Source organism: Anthonomus grandis, chromosome 1 (genome assembly GCF_022605725.1).
Source record: "Anthonomus grandis grandis chromosome 1, icAntGran1.3, whole genome shotgun sequence".
NCBI classification, from domain to species: domain Eukaryota; kingdom Metazoa; phylum Arthropoda; class Insecta; order Coleoptera; family Curculionidae; genus Anthonomus; species Anthonomus grandis.
In genome coordinates this window covers 51,415,085-51,435,101 of record NC_065546.1, presented here as the reverse complement: position 1 = coordinate 51,435,101, position 20,017 = coordinate 51,415,085, and the positions used below count along the sequence as shown (strand labels likewise).

At 30.1% G+C, this 20,017-nt stretch overlaps 1 protein-coding gene across 4 annotated transcripts in view; it reads left to right on the top strand.

Annotated features, from left to right (window-relative positions):
* Positions 1-20,017, top strand: part of LOC126739140 (furin-like protease 2) — a 969,288-nt gene that overhangs the window by 62,737 nt on the left and 886,534 nt on the right. The gene's annotated exons all lie outside the window — the stretch shown is intronic.

Genomic DNA, 20,017 nt, shown 5'->3' with positions numbered 1-20,017 from the left:
CTACCTGAAAGAGTTTTAGGGTTTGCGACGCTGATTATTTACTAAAAATTCTACCCGTAATTAGAATAATAGGAAAGTAATAAATAGGTTCTCGAACTTGCAATGCCTTTATTTTAACATTTAACACGACGTTTCGGTTGGTAGTATCCCCAACCGTTATCAAGTGTAAACTGTAATTATATTTATTACTACTCTACCAATGTCTATCACCTTCAAAAACAGAATAATAGGAATTATATATATAATAGGAATTTATAAATATAGTAAAGGTACTAAGCCCATATGTGAAATTCAAATTATTTTATCTTTTAAAACTAGAAGCTCTTTGTATGAAATAAGCTGGAGATAGGAAGTACATATTTACCTCTTTATTACTATCCCATTATAATAGGCATTATAAATAATAACTAAAGAGAAATTGTTGCCGCCACTGAATTTATTTCCCTCTTCCCTTGCTTCACTTGGCGCGCCCTAAAGCTGAAAATACGTCACTGACTATTATTTCCGTCTCCTAGTATAGGCAGATTCAAATGACAAACGAATAACGACGAAAAATTATGTTTAATTGCTTCATATAAAAAATACTAATCATGCATAAAAACAACAATGCTAGGTATACGAGCTTTATTTAAAAACATCAATTAGGTTTCCTTTTACGACGTTGCACCACCTAATAATTTTAATCTAATTGATTCTAAATTAACATTTTGCTACTTTACAATGCCAATATATCTTATCTTTTTCATACATTAAAGTTGTAATGTGACTAGTAATGTAACTGACTAGAGATTTATGGGGTATTTTATTTCAAGAACGGTTGCTCTACTTGCAACTGCTAAAGTGACTTTTAACGTATAAATTATAAAGAATTCATGTTGTTTATTTAAAAATAGATGAAAGGCATAAGAGTGACGCTCCCTACAAGAGCCCTGCTAAGATAAAATTAGAATTTATTTTATCTAGAAATCCCTCGAACCATTTTTGCATTTAACACGTCACTCATCCGTCTCGAGCCTGACATGCACGCCGCGAGTTCCATGCCAGTTTTGATAAAGGAAAGCACAGCTAGATATTACCCGGCGTTATTGGATCCATTAAATAAAAAATTAAAGAAAAATGTTTTTATATACAAAAGAAGAAAGTGCTCTTTCGCCAAAACAAGGTACTAAGCATAAATCAATAAAAATGTAATGCTTAAAGTGAATAAATTTCTTAGGTACTTGGCCGGCCAGTAACAGCTCTCTCTGGATGTGTCTCTTTAGTGACTACTGTCTGGCTATTTGCAGATTTAAAGAAAGTCTCTATGGTCTAATTCGCATGAAGAAGTAAGTGTCAATAATGAGGATTAGGAAGAAAAAATTTATATTTCTTTACATCTGATCTCAATATTACTATGTTGCTTTATAAACTCTAATTATGTCAAAAGTATGTATATTCACTGATTTAGTTCGGACCTTGATGAGTGACATGGTGTACGTTGACATTCTTTAAAAAATTATTGAGAATAATTGAGAAAATAAAAATTCAGATAAGACTTTACTGTACCATGTATTTTTAAACTAAGGTAATAAGTCAGGAAAAACCTTCCTTTAGTCGTCATTGGATTATTACACTTAACTATTAAACAAGTTTATTAGAAACTAAAGGAAAAATTGACATCGTTTAATTCTTAATCTCGATATATAGTGTCATGTTCCAAACTAAAAGTAGATTCTAGAAGTAAGTTGCCCTAAAACAGTCACGGAACTTCGACTCATTAGCCGGCTACCGGTGCTTTGTAAAGTGTTTGAAAAGCTTATTTACAAACAAACCATCGATTATATCACTGAAAACAATCTTGCCCAGTACATGCTGATTTTGGTATATTTTAGACAGGACATCAAACAAACTATTCCAAAAAATGTTTAATCTCATTAAGAGTCAATTTAAGAGATACTCCTTTAAGTTCAACCTACCTTGCATTTGTGAAATCACACACTTTTTGGAATAACTCATCTTCAAAGTACATGGCTAAATACGAATTTGCAGTCCAATCATACCGGAGCTCTGCGCAGCATTCACTAGAGGGGCCTTCAAAATTTGGAGATGCAAAAGTATCATCTCTTCTCCAAGACTTTCGCTTTAAAGGATCCACAGATTGCTTGGCCATTTTTAAGTTTTCTCTCAGAACACGAAGAGGAATTCTATCTTTTTCCTCTTCCTACTCACTGCTGCTTACTAGTTCTTCATTAATTATTTCTTCTTCCCTCCCCATTAAATTATCCATAGTTTGAATTTCTTCTTCATCATCAGACATTTCAATGTCAGAGTCATCATTTCCAATGATTTTTAGTATTTGCTCCAATTTTTCGTCATCTTCCCCTGGCCGAAGCACCCTTTGATTGGCAATAATTCCTAAAATAAAATTTATGAGTTAATTTAAAATGTGCATGAGATAGACCCAATGTCCATTTAAAAGGACGCGAATAACTTAAGGGTAATACAAAACTTATTTATTTATTTTATTATTGTAATGTTATTTAAATTTGTCTATTAAACATTTGCAAATAAAAACTTTCACAAACATCATTACAAAACGTTAAAAAATAGGCTACATACCATCATAATGAGAACCACGTGCAGCCGCCATCACAACAGAAAACAAACTGATGCCCAGCACATGTGCACAATGAAAGTCCACCGAATCGGACTGGGCGGCAGCACCGAAGTGTCCAACGTAGTGGATGCGAGGTCTAAGCTCCTTAAATAATAAATTAGCGAAACTGGAAACATAAAACTGGCATGTCCATTTAAATGGACGCTAGGTCCCAGGAGGATAATATGATAGTTCTGATAGGTAAATGATATTGTGAAACTTTTTTTTAAAATCTTATTTGTAATTTAATAATTGTATATTTTTTTAAATGCTCGGTTAAATCTACAGCTAAGCTGAATTTCGTCAAGTTAAAAATAAAGGCGCTTTTATTTATTTTTTATTTATTTATTTATTCTATATCCAATTGACGTAAATATATTTTTTGTTTACAAAAGTCTCTAATTACTACAATCATAAGATATTGCATATACCTTTACTAATCACCATCAGTTACAGTTGTTTCTGGGTTACTCCTAACTTAAAACTCATTTTAAAACAACGTCATGAAGCCAAATTGTCACGAACCAAAGCTGGACATAATCATCAGCACCACATCTTCATTTTGCAACGTAAGTCAGGTGGACTGATTTTTTTTTTAAGTTTTTTTTTTTAAGTGGTACAAATTAAACTTAAAAATAGGTACACTCATACAATATTAGTATAAAAATAATTGATACGTGTAATCACTTGAACAACATGCTAGGAATATGCCAGGAACATTCGCTTACGCCTATAGAAAAATGCCAGCAATGACCCTATTTCCTGACAAATGTACCAGAAATGTTCCTGGCAGCGTCTATTTTACGTTCTTTAACGTCTGTATGACAACTTACATGGGATATTTCTGCGACATTTTAGAGCGTTGTATGTATGTCTTTAGTACATGATATATATGCTGTAGAAATGTGCCACAAATGGTTCATTGAAAACATTTAAAGTAATATTTTAAAATTCGATTTTAGTAAAATAAAAGTAGAAATTTTGCAGAAAGTATTAAAAGTATTTTATACATACTTTTATAATATAACACATAACAGAAATTACACCTATCTTACATGAATTAGTGTTACCTACCTGCACTAGCAATAGACGAATTTTAAAACCTTAGAACTACGACAACTAATTTAATTTACAAACGCGGAAATCAGTGGATGTTCCATAAATTAAACATGAAGAAAGAAAAGAGAAGAAAACATTAAATAAAAGAGGAGTATAGTCTGTCTTATATTTATGTTATATAATAATAAATAATATATCATAAAACATAAAGAGCTGCATTATTTCTAAGAGAAATACCGGAAAATATTGTTATTGCAAAACATAAACTAAAGTCCTCTAAACGTTTTTTACAAATTTCAAAATTAAATAACTCTGTTCTAGATATCCAAAAAATCGTTTTTTTTATTGCATAACTAACTGTATGCAATAAATTGAAAATATGGAGAGATTTCTTCAAAGGAATTTTATAGATGTTAAAAATTAGCAGTAATTTCTAACAAACAGTAAATATTGTATGCCTAACTCCAACATTTGATCTATCCGTTTTGTGCAAAGTTAGGTAAGTGAGACATGTTACGACTAAAATATAAGAAATTAAGGATAAACAAGACATCTATGTATATTAGGATACATGGATATACGATTTTTGTTTTTTTTGTCTTATATTCTGTTGAAAATTTATTTAGTTTATTTTTTATAGGTAAACACCTGATCTTCAGTATTTTTTAGCAATAGTCTAGATACGCTTAGAACATTTGTAAGACAGATACCTTAAGTTGTCCTGCACTTATATTCTCTAATAGACTATTATTTTTTACACCATTATTCTTTAAAAATAAAGCCTAACAGTTTCGGACATAGATAGATACTTGTATATCTATCCTCAGGGCGTATTGTAAAAACTGTTTGGAACGAAACATATTAAAACGATCTTCTCGACTTCGTCCCAAGCAGTTTTTACACTACTGATGTGAAATACTATAACCTAACACTATGATCTAGCTCCGAAACTGGTAGAATTTCACTAAAAAAAATAATAAATAAGTGGAGGAATAGTAAAAGTGTATTATCTATTTCATAATGATAAACTACTTCTTAACCCGTAAGAATACGTTTTGTTTATGCTGTAAAATAAAGATCAGAATTATAAAGAAGAAAAAACGGTATTTTTTTTTAAACGCAATCTGCTACCGTATCAAAAGTGGTCCTTCGAGTTTTAGCAGAATGACCACAGCCTGGCAACTTTAAAATGACTCATTTTAACGGCATTTTATATATGAATCGAGTGATTAGTTCAGTAAAATAGGAGTTAAAATGTAAGTATGATTTATAACTATTAAGAATTGCTTATAGAATATTGCGAATGGCAAAAAATCATAAATTAAGAAGTTACCATTGCTGGATGAAAGATTTTTATTTTATATCTTAGTTACAATAATTGTGATATTATTAAAGTAATGCACATATTTGTATTTGAACGCGCACATTTTTTGCAAAATGTATTTATTTTTTGTAAAATTAGTGGTACTTAATTTTTTTAACGATAAACTAGATTTAAAACATTAGGTAAAAAATATAAATATTTATATAAATATTTATTATAAAATTATTTTAAATACTAAAAAAATCAAATAACCTAAATATTTACATTGTTTTAAGTAACGTATATAGTATGAACGAATTTATTCATTATCTTAAAATTTTTTCTAAAGTTTATAAATTTTGAGCCATATAAATGGCAACTTTACCGAACTAATGAGTCCAATAACCTTTAAATTGGGTGCAATAATTATTATTTTATGCAATAATTTTTAATTCTATAAAATTAACGTGATACGTGCTCAAAATCAGTAGACCATATAAAGCTATAATTAGAAATTTAAACATACACAAATTAAAGAAACTGATTTATGAAATAATAGTCTAAATAATATAACCAAAGACGTATGCTTTGCATTATTTTATGTCTAAAAATCTATATAGGATGTCCCAGGACATATGCGTATCTCCTAAATTTGGACAACATGTACGAAAATAGAAAAAAATATATTACCTCATCAAAATTCAAAATCAAATTTAGGTTATTGTTTTCAGTAAATAGCAAAGACTATATGATATAAAACTGCCAGGAGAATTTATCCATTTATTCCAAATTCTATACATAATAAAATATTTACTCTTAGGGAATCTATAAATTCCTAATAGTTTTTATTGGAGTGTAAAAATGCAACTCCAAAGCATCGCACTTATATGATTAGCCTGCCGGATGTAAATAAATAAATAAATAAAAAGGCCTTTATCGTAGGCTCGGCAAAATATAACAATATAAAACCGAGATAATCATAAAATCGAATAATAGAAGAACGAATCGCAGGTGATAAATCAAACACAGTTAATACTACCAGAAGAAAAAACGTAGTAACATGTGTCGACTTACTTCTACTCATACTGGAATAATTACATTAACTGAACATTATTTATTAAAATAATAATAATAATAATTATTATTATTATTATTAATATTATTATTAGTGTAAACCGCATTAATTGCAAAATGCATTATTTTTGTATATAGAACAGATAATATATAATAACAAATTTCGAATTTACATAGTTTAGTCCTTCAAAAACCCAGCTTGCACATTCATGGATATTTTTTATTCTTTAAAAGCTTAATTGTTCTATATAGATATATAAATTTCCAAAATCCTTTAAACTTAATAATAAAACTAAAGAAAATTTTAAAACTTGTTAATTATTTCTAAGAACAATTTAATTGCTAAATTGTGAATAACGAATACATACATAAATTATTCTGTAAAGTACCTGTGTATATCCAGATACTTTAGTGAATATAATGAATGTAGGTACATACTTCAATAAAATATGTAATATCCAAAGTGCTACCTCCGAATTATACAGTAACTGATTTTAGCAGCAAAGGAAAATTGCTTGAGAAATAGAATATTATTTGGCAGAAATATAACTAAAGCAAAACAAACAAAAAAACGAATATAAATAGTACGTCAAATAATCTACCAACAGAAAATGAAATTGAATGTAGACTTCTTCTGTTGATAATATGTATGTAGGTTAGATCTGTTTTATTTGGGACTGTGTAATCGGAATCAAATGGGCAAGATCTTGCTTAAAGGGGTATTAATTACTATATATTTTGCCTTATAAAAAAATTAATTTTGAAATTAAATAACTGGAACCATTAATGAAACTAATATATTTTGTATAAGACGTTTAACTTCATTTGAGGTATGGTTAATTTAGAAAATAATTATATGGTATATTACAATTAGCATTATTATTTTGTGTGTTATTGAATTTATTAAGCCATTGCATCTCCAGGCAGGCGGACCTGTTTAAATGCATATTATTTTTTTGTACGCCATTACATCCCGTAACAAAAGGTTTTTTATTAATAACAGAAATTGCGAATTTGGGAATTGATTACGAATTCAAATTTTAGCCTTATCTACTATCCTTTCTTACAAACATTAAAAATGTGATCAAATATATCTTTATCACAACCTTTTTTTAACTGTCCATAAAGCTATTAATGATTTCATCTATACCATATCATGGATCATCATCGTAAGACTAAATATTCTTAAGTTTAGATTTAGAAAATCATGTGGTGATGAAATTTCTTCTTTTTCTGAATGTAGATTAATTAATAGAATTAGTAGATTAAAATATCTTTAAAAGAGCTACTTTAATCCTAGTCTATGAACCATCAATAAGTCTGCGCCAATTATGAACACTAACCCTAGATTTTAAGTTGATATATTAACCCTTTCGGCCCCAATGGGACAAATAAATCCCAACATACATTTCATAACATTTGCTGGGCGCTATCTGTCCCGTTTTTAATGGAAATTGTAATTAGCGGGCATTTCAAGGTTTTAACGCTATTTTACGCTTTTTGGAGGTCATTCTAATTGTAAACGCCGAAAAGCGAGCACGTTGTTGGTTTTTGACACTGTTTTTTTACAAATTTGATAGTGTGGTTTTTGAAACAATCTGTTTAGGTAAGTTCAGAATATATAATAGCAAACTATTTTGATGGTTTTTTTGTTTTGGTTTTTGCATTTTGGGTGTAATATTTGGCTATGGGATATATGTGTCCCAGTGGGTTTTCTGATAGGGTGATTTATATTCCAATGGTATTTTACAGTATGTCAAGAAAGAAGTTGACTAGGGCAGAGCTTCAAGACCTTGCTGACAATTTAGAAGAGTTGTCATCTGGAGAAGAGGTGCAATCCCCTATGAAGACTCTTCCTCAGAAGAAGACCCATTCTATAATAGTAAAGAGTCCGACGAGTTGTATAAGCCCTCGGATACCTCGGACGAAGATAGTGGAGATATTAAAAGTGATGCAAACGAGAACCTAACGACGCGTTATTTCTGCTGAAAATTCAGATCAAGAGGCTGAAACTCCTGTTACAACTGGTAATATAATTTGGTCATTACCTACAAATACCTATGTCCCAAGACTTTCATTTCAAATGAAAGTCAATGTATCATACATCCTTCCATTGCTGTAAATGCCTCCCCCCTGGACATATTCACTAAAATTTGTCCTCGAAGTTTATTTACTTTTATTGCTGAGTCTACAAACCAGCGAATCAAAAATTACAAAGAAAATAAAAAAGAGCAGGCGACTTTCACTGATGCAGGGGAGATTATGATTACTATTGGCTGCACATTAGTTATGTGTTTCAATAAGGTGCCTAAACTTCGCCATTACTGGTCATCGCATCCATCTTTGGGAAACAAGGCCATATCCAAAAACAGGTGTTTGTTTTTACTATCCAAGCTTTATTTCAATAATCAAGTCAAGCCAAAAGGGGCCAGTAAGATTTACTATGTACAAGAGCTTCTGTCTTGGTTCAAATATACGTTTCAGAAATATCGATTCGACAGTACAAGTCAAAGTATTGACGAGAGCATACGTGGGCTTTAAAGGAAAATCTTCACTGAAACAATATATGCGATAAAAACCTCTGAAAAGAGGCATAAAATTATGGTCTAGACGTGATGCCAAAACAGGATATACATACGATGCAAATGTATGTTGCGACAAGGACGACGTTGAAAGGAACTTTGGGTGAAACTGTTGTAAAAAGATTATGTGAAACTATACAAAATCCAAACGTAGTTCTGGCCTTTGATCGCTTTTTTACATCAGTCTGTTTTAAGGATTCCCTCCAATACCCAGCTGTGGGAACAGCCATTATTACAAGAAAAGACATGCCAAAAAAATTCATCGAAAAACAAAAAATGTCTAGGGGTGAATGTGAGTTTTTATCAAATCAAACAAACTCTATTGTGATCAAATAGCAAGATACAAAGCAGGTTATTCTTTTGAGTAACTGCCATACCCCTGATATGACCTGTGTGAAGAGAAAAGACAAGACTGGGCAGAGAGTTGACGTACCATGTCCCACTGCTATTGCATACTACAATGAAATCATGGGTGGTGTGGATCTGGCTGATCAGATGAGTGGTCTGTATGACTTTGGCAGAAAATCATGCAAATGTTGGGAAAAAGTATTCTATCAACTTTTGATGATTGCTGTTGTTGATAGTTGAGTAATATATAATGACTTACGTCGTAGCCAAAAAAAGATACCCTTACTGGAATTTTTATTTACCTTATCAGAGGACCTAATCAAAGAATGACAACAGAAAACTTCAGTCAAACTTCGAAGAAACAGTTGTGGAAGGCCATCAAAGAGATCAAAAGTAATGAAAAATGTGGGTGATCACGTTCCAATAGAAACATCGAAACGGCGAAGATGTGCTCGTTAAGCTCTTCAGAAAAAAGAACGTAGAACCACTACTATTTGTGCAATGTGCGATGTAACATCCTAAAATACTCACCTTTGCGGGTTGTCTTTTTGTAAATAACAAAAATAAAAATTTTGAAATACAAAAATTTGTTTTTTTGGCCCCTAGGGATATTAATAACTCACCTAAAAATCCCGCTGGGATATATTTGTCTTAAAATTTTTTGCTCTCCCTGTATATATTTTTTAAAATTTTAACTAGTATATATTGTCAAATGATCTCTTAAAATACCATAACTCGCAAAAAAATCATTAAAAATAAAATTGGGTCCCAAAGGGTTAATATATTATATTAAAAAACATGTTAATGAGTTTTTTATTGGGTATTACGTCACTCTTTCTTTTTAACTACGCTATGGAGAATCAGCAATAATTAGAACTAGTTAAATTAGATGATTCGAGAGATTAGATGATGCTGGAGTGACGCTATTTGCTACAGAGTAAATCCAAAGATTATCGCTTTATATTTTTTATTGGGAGACTTGATTGTCTCAATATTTTTCATTCGATATATACTGTCTGGATCGAAAGTAAGGAAAATACCTTCACCACCTAGATGTATTAGAACCATATTTGTGTAGAACAATCTCGCTTTTTATTTGCTCATTATCTCTATAAGGAGTTACAAAAACTGAGTAACTGTGTGGAAATGCAACTGCAATATTGGACCGTAGTTGTCAAATTATTTACGATAATAATCAAAACAGATATGGCAATTTTATCAATATAAGGCATGGAGAAAAATAAAATTTATTGACTGCAAATGTACTTTGACTAAGTAATAAATGCATGACAGGAACTACTGCATTCATTGGCAACTGCGTTCGAGAATTTATTGAAGATTATACTGAATCATGTCCAGTACGATTAGACTGTACTTTGTAGATGCAATAAAAATGCCTGTTTATCGAAAAAAAGAGATTTAGATTCTTGAAGTGGAGCCAATGAAAAAAAATTCCTGTTAAAATTTGAATTAAAAGTAATAATCTGCAAAAATTTCAGAGCGTAGTGATATTAGATGGAGTAGGAAGATACACTAAAGATGACGTAAAAATTTTATTTAGAGCTTTTTTTTTAATTCTTTTTATCATTTACTTTTGTCGCAGTGTTTCCAAATTTTTACCAATAATTTTTACTACTGCAATTAAGGTAATTAATAGATAAAATATAAGGAAAATTATTATTTGTATGTAAGGGTAATTAAAATATTTATTTAAAATTAAATTAGTTAATTAATTTATTTGTCTTGAATTCCTACTTGATGAAGAAACAAGATAGGAATAGAAATTATCTGTAAATAGTCCTGTAAAAAGTAATATAAATTTAGGTGAAATAAATTTTTCATTTGATGCTAATCTGGTCATATAGATAAATATTACTAGTATTCCCCCAATTATAGTTGAAAAAATAATGTATCTAAATCAGTAATTAAAATGATAATAAAAAAATATTCTTGAAAATATATATATTAGAATCGTTGCGTTAAAAGTAGGTACTTAATACATTTAAGGTTTTCCAATTAAAAAATATAACGTTTAACTGGACGTTTAATAATATCAAGAATTATAAGTAGGTCACGAGAGTTTGGCGACCTTATCTTCTGAGCCAAAAGCACTAATAGTAGGTGCAGATCATAATTTGGCGAGATATACTTCTACTATACTCAGAATATTAGGTTTCATTCTACTGCTATAGAAAGGCCAATATATATTAACTGTAAAGAACAGATGTACCTAACTGGCTTGCGAATGCTCAGAAATACTAAATATTAATTTGCCAATTCTCCATCCTTAGTTCTACTAAATATCGATGGGCTTATCTTATGCCAAGAATAAGCAACCGCGAAGCTTAGTTCCAGGTAGAGTAGAGCAGCATTTAGAAAATGAGCTTAATAATAATTTAATTAAATCTAAGCCTTGTCAGTGTTTAAAGATTAAGGTTAATTTGGTATTACACATTTGTACCTAAACTTCTTATTGATTTGTGAATATTTAGTGGGAAAAGATAATATAAATATTTGCTACTTCTATTTAATCATAAAATTTCTTCTCTCCTAAAACAATTAGGATTTATCTTTCTGTATACCAGATATTGCGATAAAGCACGTACAGACAGATTGAGGTTAATTAATGGTGGAAAAACAATAAAAGCACTCCGCAAAAGTAACGTAAATTACTACTCTGTGATATACGGCACGTAGCGTATACATATAACTCTTAAGACGCGGTAAATCTCATTGTAAAGTAATTAATGCATTTTCGTATGATACGTTTAGATAAAGGATTGTTTGCTGTCCAGTTGAAATGAAAATATTTTTTAATATTTAGTATGGATAAATAACCTAAAAACTATAAAAAGTGTTTTTATTTAAGAAATAGAAAGAACACTGAATATTAATACCTTCGAGTTAATTATAATTACAATAATAGTTATTTATTGCTAACATAAATAACTTAAACTGAGTATTGGCATTACAGAGTGGCTATACTTTGAGTGAAATTCTATAAGGAAATGCCGTGGGGCAGTCTACTTATACATTTAATAGCTCTTTTTTACAAAACAAACCCAGCTTTAAAAAACTGCATGTGCTTTGACGAAGGGATACTTTAATTTGTGGTAAATAAGCTTTGTAGTATATACACTCATTTAATAAAAAACAGGTCTTATACATTTGTCATCAATTTTTGTTTTTCAAAATTTTTCAAAGTTTGTTCAAAATTTGTTATCAAGTTCTTTGTCAATGGACAGTCCTACAAACTTGAAACTACAAGAAGTTCTGAGTCCAAAAGTATATTTCACAATTCTATATTTAAAAGACGAGATATGTTAAACTTACTGAACTGCTTATTTAAAATACTTCATTTACAAGTTATTTCATATTCAACATATGACTACTATTTTTCGACTGTTTCGAATTTATGTGAAAGTGTTTTCCGATTTATTGCGAAAATTAATATTCAAAACAAAGAAAATTATTTGGCTAAATAAATTTGTTAGAACATATCCAAAAACCACTAACTAGTAATACTGCTTATTTCTTAATTTAACAAAAAACAACATTAATGTCAATGTAAGAGGCTTACAGTATGCCACAAATGTCAATAAATTCGGCACTATCCTCCAATGGAATAAGCGATCATAACCTTGTTTTTGTTAAAATATCTATTAAATTTCTAAAGCCTCCTCCGCGTGATTTTCAATATGGGACTTTTGAAGACTTTAATGTAAATGCTTTTAAAAATAATTTACGAAATATACCATGGCACAGAATTTTTTGGGAAAGAAGCATAGAAAAAAAAGTTAATATCTTTAATGACCTTATTATTTTAATTTTTGATATTTATGCTCCAAATCGGAGAGTAAGAGCAACAAAACCTAGGGCTCCTTGGCTTACCAGAGATATGCTTGAATTGCAGAGATTAAGAGATAAAGCATAGCAAAAAGACTAAAACAGAAACAAATTGTAATTATCACAAGACTTTAAGAAATCAGACATTATCTCATATTAAAAAAGAAAAAAGAAATCACATATTAAAGATTTCTTAACTTAGTAATCCTTCTAAGCTTTGGAAAACCCTACAAGACTAAATATTACTTCACAAAATAATAGTACTCTTCAAACGCTGAAAATATAAATAAATACTTCACCTCTTTTTTACAAACAGTAACTGAACAATGTAGGGATAAGATAGAATACTACAACAATAATCATTATAATTTTAAATCTAGATTGAACATTTCACTAACAACTTCTCAGGAAACACATTTAATTTTGCTAACCCTTGAATCAAATACTGTGGATGTAGATTCAATCAATTGGATAATGTTAGACATGTGTAGCCTTTTTATAGAAGATATTATGCATATGATTAACTCTATAATTGAAACGAGCTATATATCGACTCTGTGAAAACTGCGATTGGCATCCCTTTATCTAAAATAAATGATCCTCAAACTTTCTCCGACTTAGGAATTATAAGTATATTACCCGCATTATATAAAGTAGAGTAAGGGCGACAAATATGGAATAGGTCAGTAATATGGAATAGTTGTAAACCAGAAAAAGTAGCAAGCGCCCTCTATTAATTGCCGTGTGTTAGCGATAAAATACTTATTTTTTATTCAAACTGTTGTGTATTTGTGACAGTTCAAACATCATAGTTTACGATAGTTTTTAGGTAAGTTAGTTTTTTAACATAGAAATATTTTTTTAGAATATTATAAAATTAGGTTATGAGGGTCACTAATATGGAATTTTTTGATCCACAAATATGGAATAGTATTTTATATTAGTGTCCCATTAAGAATACGAAAATAGTGATATTTTGTTGCTATAAAAGCATTTCTAAATTTGCTATTATACTATATAATATATCAGTAACAATTATTGTAACTAAAAAAGCAAAAAAAAGTAATAAACAGAAGAGAGGCCATTGTAAACCTATTAAATCTTGTGCTTGTACCCTGCGTTAGAAACCTCAATTTTTATATGATGAAATAGTACTATGTGATTTTTTTTAATTTCAGTATGGCGTCAAAAGGTAGTCGAAAAAGAAAATGTTACGGAAAAAATAATATGATACAAGCAATTTGTGCTATTAAGGAACAGAAAATGGGGTACCTGCAGGCAGCCAAAACTTACAATGTTCCCAAAACAACCCTTTTTAGACACTGTCAGAAAAACGAAGATCCAGATGTCTCTGCTGAAACAAAACTAGGTCGACCAACAGTGCTTACAAGAGAACTAGAAGATGAACTTATAAGGTACTTACTTCATATGGAAAGTAAGTATTTTGGTTTAACCAGAAATGACACAAGGAATATGGCATATCAGCTTGCTGTTAAAACTAATGTGCCAAATCCTTTTGGCAAAGAAACAGCTGGAACAGGCTGGCTTAGGCTGTTTATGAGACGGCACTCAGATACATTGTCATTTAGAAGACCTACAGGTACATCTTTTGCTAGAGCCAAGGGCTTTTCCAAAGAAAACGTTCAGTCATTTTTTACTATCTTAACGAATGAATATGAAAAAAATAACTATTCAGCAGACCGCGTTTTCAACGTTGACGAGACCGGTCTCTCTAAAGTGCCTTCAAAGATACCAGAAGTAATTGCACGTAAAGAAAATAATGTTACAATTATGTGCTTACCGCCACATTCAATACATACACTTCAGCCCCTTGACAAATCTTTTATGGGACCATTCAAAGCTTATTACAGTAAGGAGGTAAAAACGTGGGTACGACAAAATGCCAGACCAGTAACTGTAGTTGATGTGGTGGTAATTTTCGGCAAGGCTTATTTAAGAGTTCAGCGTGGTAATATTGCTGTTAATGGTTTTAAAGCCACCGGAATTTTTCCCCTTAATCCAAATGTCTTTCGTGAATCTGACTTTCTTGCCTCCGAAACTATCGAAAAAGATGAAGTTGATGCTGTCGGATTTTCAGTACCTCAAGATACTGAAAATCCGACGCCACCAACAAATATTGTAACTCCTGAGATGGTCTCGCCTATCCCAATCATTTGTAAAAAAAACAGCAACCAAGGACGAAAAGCAGGGAAAGCTGCCGTAATAACTGCGTCACCTTACAAAACAGAATTGGAATCATCCGCAAAAGCATCTGTTTCAACTACATCAAAACTTAGAGTAGAACAAGCTTGACTGATTCCGATACTCCCAGCACGTCAACAGCCATCTCATTAAAAAGTCAAGCTAAGCGTAAGACAAAAAATTGGTGATACAGTTCAAAAAAACCAAGTAGCTCTTCTGAAGAAGACTTTGTGGCAGATGATGACTCAGATGATTATGTACTGGCGAAAATGGTGAAAAAGTTCTGGATGTTTCTGATAATCCAGAGTGCTTGTTTTGTGGTGGAAAGTTTTTGGAAAGCAAAAAATCCGAGGAACAGTGGATACAGTGCAAATCCTGCTCAACTCATGGTGTCATTTGCAATGTAGGTACCTCATATGTATCTGGCATTTATATTTGCGATTTCTGCCAATAGATTTAGTATTTAGTTTAGTTTTCTAAGTATTCCATATTTGTGACCCTGTTTTTAAAAAAGGAAATATTAATATTTTAGTTTTTTTATTACGATTTTTGAAACATTTTTATTTTTTACAAATACATGTTATAATAGCTTGATCTAAGATGTTTTTTAATTACTTTTAATATTTTTGTGTTAAAAAAATAAAAAAGTTCTTATAATTTGGGAGTTTTAAAAAAAGTATTCCATATTTGTCGCCCTTACTCTACTGGAAAAAGTTTTAAATAACCATTTTTTTTTAACTTAACAATAATAAAATTATTCCTCATTTTTAGAGTGGATTTAGAAAGGGGTTTTCTATTGAAATACTTGATCATGTCATTAAGAGTTTTGATGAAGGTCTTGTTAGTGTTTTGAGTTTGTTGGAATTCTCTAAGGCCTTTCATACTTTAAACCATAGGTTTCTATTAGCTACTCTTATTAGCTGTTTCTATTAGCTGTCTTAAAGCATAACTTTAAGACACTTATAAGAACAACATGTATATGAGGCAAACATTTAATCTAAACTAAGAGTAATTCAAAATTTTAGCCTGTAGGTGTTAAAAATGATTACACTTGAAACAAATAATGTACAGCACTAATCGCAAATACAGGTTCAAACATACATAAAAATATTCACTTTGTGAATTTTTCTACTAATCTACATAATCGCAAAAAAATGTTATTTATTTGCGGAAATAACATAAAGATAGTATTTTTAAAACGGAGCATCTCCTATTAATTAGACTCATAAAATTTATATTTTATATATAAAATTTTGTATTAGAGTATAAACATAATATAAAATTGGGTATATATCATATCTCCGAAACCAATCATGCCCAAGATTTCGATTCTTTCACGTTCAGTTAATTTTCTCATATTTCATACAATAGCAGTAAGTAGTAAAGTGTAGTTACTAATAAAACGCAGGGTAACACTGCTTTCGCCTCTCAAAAAGAATAAACATCACTTGCAAATGTAAAAATACTTCAAATAGTTGCATCAAAGTACATTCACTTTTTGACACTGACAACAACAACAACTAAAATACCAACATTTAATTTAGATAGGTATTTCTTTCTTTTTCTGATGCTGCATTATATTTTGTTTCATAAAATAATATTTTATAAAAATGGCGGTTTCCATTTAAAATTGATACGTCATATATTTTTTTTGAGTCACCCTGAATATTTAATTTCTATGTAGAAAAACCCTAAACCCAATATTAAAATCGACAGGTTCACGCATTTTTTTCAGAAACGGTCTATTTCATTTTTATTGAATTTATCCGCTACTTTACGGTTGCATTGTATGTACATATTTATACTTATGCTTTAACAAAGTTTATGCGCCACCCTCTGATTAAAAACCAATTCTTTTTAAATAGTCTTCGTAAATTTATTTAAGGTAAAATATTTGATTTCGTTTGGTATTTCATTCCATAATTTCACCCCTATAAAACTAAAGGACTTTTGAAAATTTAACGTGCTGTGTTGAGATATAGAAAACTTATTTAAATATCGTGTATTGTGAATGTGTTGATTTTGGTAAAATAATCTGTGTAGGTATGTCAGTTGACTTGTATTTAAAATCTTATATATAATAGTCGTTAAGTGATGTTTTCGTCTGTTCTTCATTGTAAGAATGAAAACCTTGTTTATATGAGGAGTAATGTGATACGCGAGTCTGTACGCTATGTCAAATGTAAATCGTAAACAAGAATTTTGTAATTTTTGAGTCGATCCTGCCAAGTCTGCTATTAAAGAAAAAAAAAATTGGGTGATCTTATTGGATACTACTCCTTTTCTTAATCTGTTTACTAGAAGATGTTCTCCTTGGAAACTAACGTACAAGTAATACATAATGGGGAAAAGCTCTATCTATTGCTGAAATATCAAAATTTTTTCATGCCGTTAATTTCATGGTACTCCAACACTTTTAGGTAAGTGTCTTCATTTAAATCTCCTTAGGTCCTGAATCATTAAAAACGAAAATTTGAATTTTCACTTTAAATCATAAGAAATAAAAGAAGATAACAGCATGTATTCGTGAAAGCCACAATTAAAACCTAAAATAGGGTATAGTGTGTACATTTTGTCCAAAGAAATTAATAGTTTGGTAAGTTACACAAATACTGGTTTTATTCAACCTCAAATCACGCCATTGATGAGCCAAAAAGCAGGACGGCAATAGAAGACCCAACTAATGTGATGGCTCATTCGGTGGCTCTATAGTTAAAATGGGTCGGTGTTGTTTTTGCGGCAAGAGAATTGCAAACTGGCTGCTGAAAAGGGTTACTTGAGGCATACACTCGTCACATATACGTACGAATACGGAACGGTTTTTGCATGGAAGGGCTTATTATTTTTCCAGGTCGCTTGTGTCTGTTTACTCGCCAGATTATAACCCCGGGCATAGCTTTTGTTCCAGCGTTTCAAACTGATATTTTGCATAGAGGGTTTACCTAGCTTTTCAGGGTGACGGGCTTCAATACAGCAATTGTTTATGTGTGTTTCAGATACAAGTCCTCTCAAAGCGAGACACGATTTAGAATATTGGTTAGTATTCGGTAATGAACGAACAGTGAGTTGATATATATAATGTCTCTAAAAGGTTGCTACAGCGCTTTGACAGCTAAAGCTTATAGCCTATATAGCCTTATAGCCTATTGGAGTTACTTATTTTAATGGGTATTACGTCACTTATACTCAATATCAACTTAAAAAATACTATCGCATATGGTCAATTATTGAAAAGAAAAATAAATTAGACTTATTCATATATTTAGAAGTAATATGAATTTGTGAGACCTTTTATTATATTCAATTCAATATCTAATAAATCTTAAATACAATAATTTCCTTGAGGTGTAATAGATTTTTTTATATACGCATAAGCTGAGCATTTATCTATCGACCTCCGAGCTCGTTTCTTTTTTTCAATATCCAACCGTAAGTAGTTTAACCGAAAAGTAGTTTAGCTTTACAATTGTGAAGTTGGTTAATAAGGAACATCTTTAATCTAAAAGGTAGAACTAGGATTTCTTAGGATCAAAACACCAATAGTCTTAGCAGACTTTTTTAATTTGAACAATTATTATATAGGATTAAATCAGTAAAGATTTTTAACTGCGGCAATATTAAAATGATCCGTCTCTAGTAAAATTTTTGTAATTTTAGAAAAAGACGGTGGTTTTCTGTAATAACAGATTTTCAAAAAATGCAATTAAGTCTATCAAAATATGTATTATTTTGGGTATAGAATACGAATATTCTGCCTATTGAAATGAAATAGTGACATAAAAAAGAATAAAAATTAAAGTTTTTTGATATTAGAATGATACCTAAAATTTTCAAGATTTTATCAATATCATTAGGTGACTCTATGTTAGTCTCTAAATCATCTAAAAATTATATATTTCTATTACATCACGTCAAACATAATAATTCCAATACAAGGACATAAGAATAAAAATTTTCTTCTCAATATTTATTGTATTTCGATACTACAAACCTGTTTTTCCAAAATTGTGCTTTTCTGGAACAGCTTTTTAAGTCAGATTAGAAATATATTATTTCATTGCCATTATTTTTGAAATTACCTAAGCTGAAACATACCGACCAATTTAGTAACATGTATTGAGCTTTTTTTGCAGTTTATCTCATCATGTAAGAAACATATGAAATTATTGCCATTCTTTCTGTAATGCATAGACTTAAAGCTGAATTTTTAATTTTTTTTTGATTATAAAAATTTTGCTTTTATAATACCATCTGGATTTTCTGAAATAATAATTTTTCATAGATAATCGATCATCGACAATTAGTCTCACTTATCTAATTAAATCAAATAAGAGTAATTACATAATATATTGCATAAAGCAAACATCATATATGAAAAACAAAAATTCAGAATTTTTTTTCACGAGTTCTGCAAGATAAAATGGTAGAATTACATTCAATGGTAGAATACTTAACACTTTAGTACTACAAAGTATCTACACTAATCGTAGATACTTTAATATAGAGATTTTACAAAATTGAAATAATTATCCCACGTCTTTAGAGAAAAAAACTAAAACACAACGAAAAAAATTTCCACTCATGCCACCTATCTAGCGAAAATGACGACCTTTATACAATGCATATATTTAATTTTTTTTGTTTATTTGACAAGGACAAGTAAGATTTAAAGATCTAAGGAGAAAGAAAAATAATTACTTATTATTCGCTTTTGATCTCTTTAAGGTTTATGGATTCTAGAAGGATTCTTAGATCATATTTGAGTCACGATAGATATACAATTATAAAAGAAATATTTCAATCGCATTGACAGTAACTAAGCAATTGCTTTCGAATTTAAGATACTTTCATTTTTAAATAAGATAAAAAATGCATTTTATAACTGGTTTTATATTTCATACAAATACGCTTCTCTGAACAAAATCTCATTTTCCTATTTATCAAATATTTTTTTTTTATTTTGGCCCA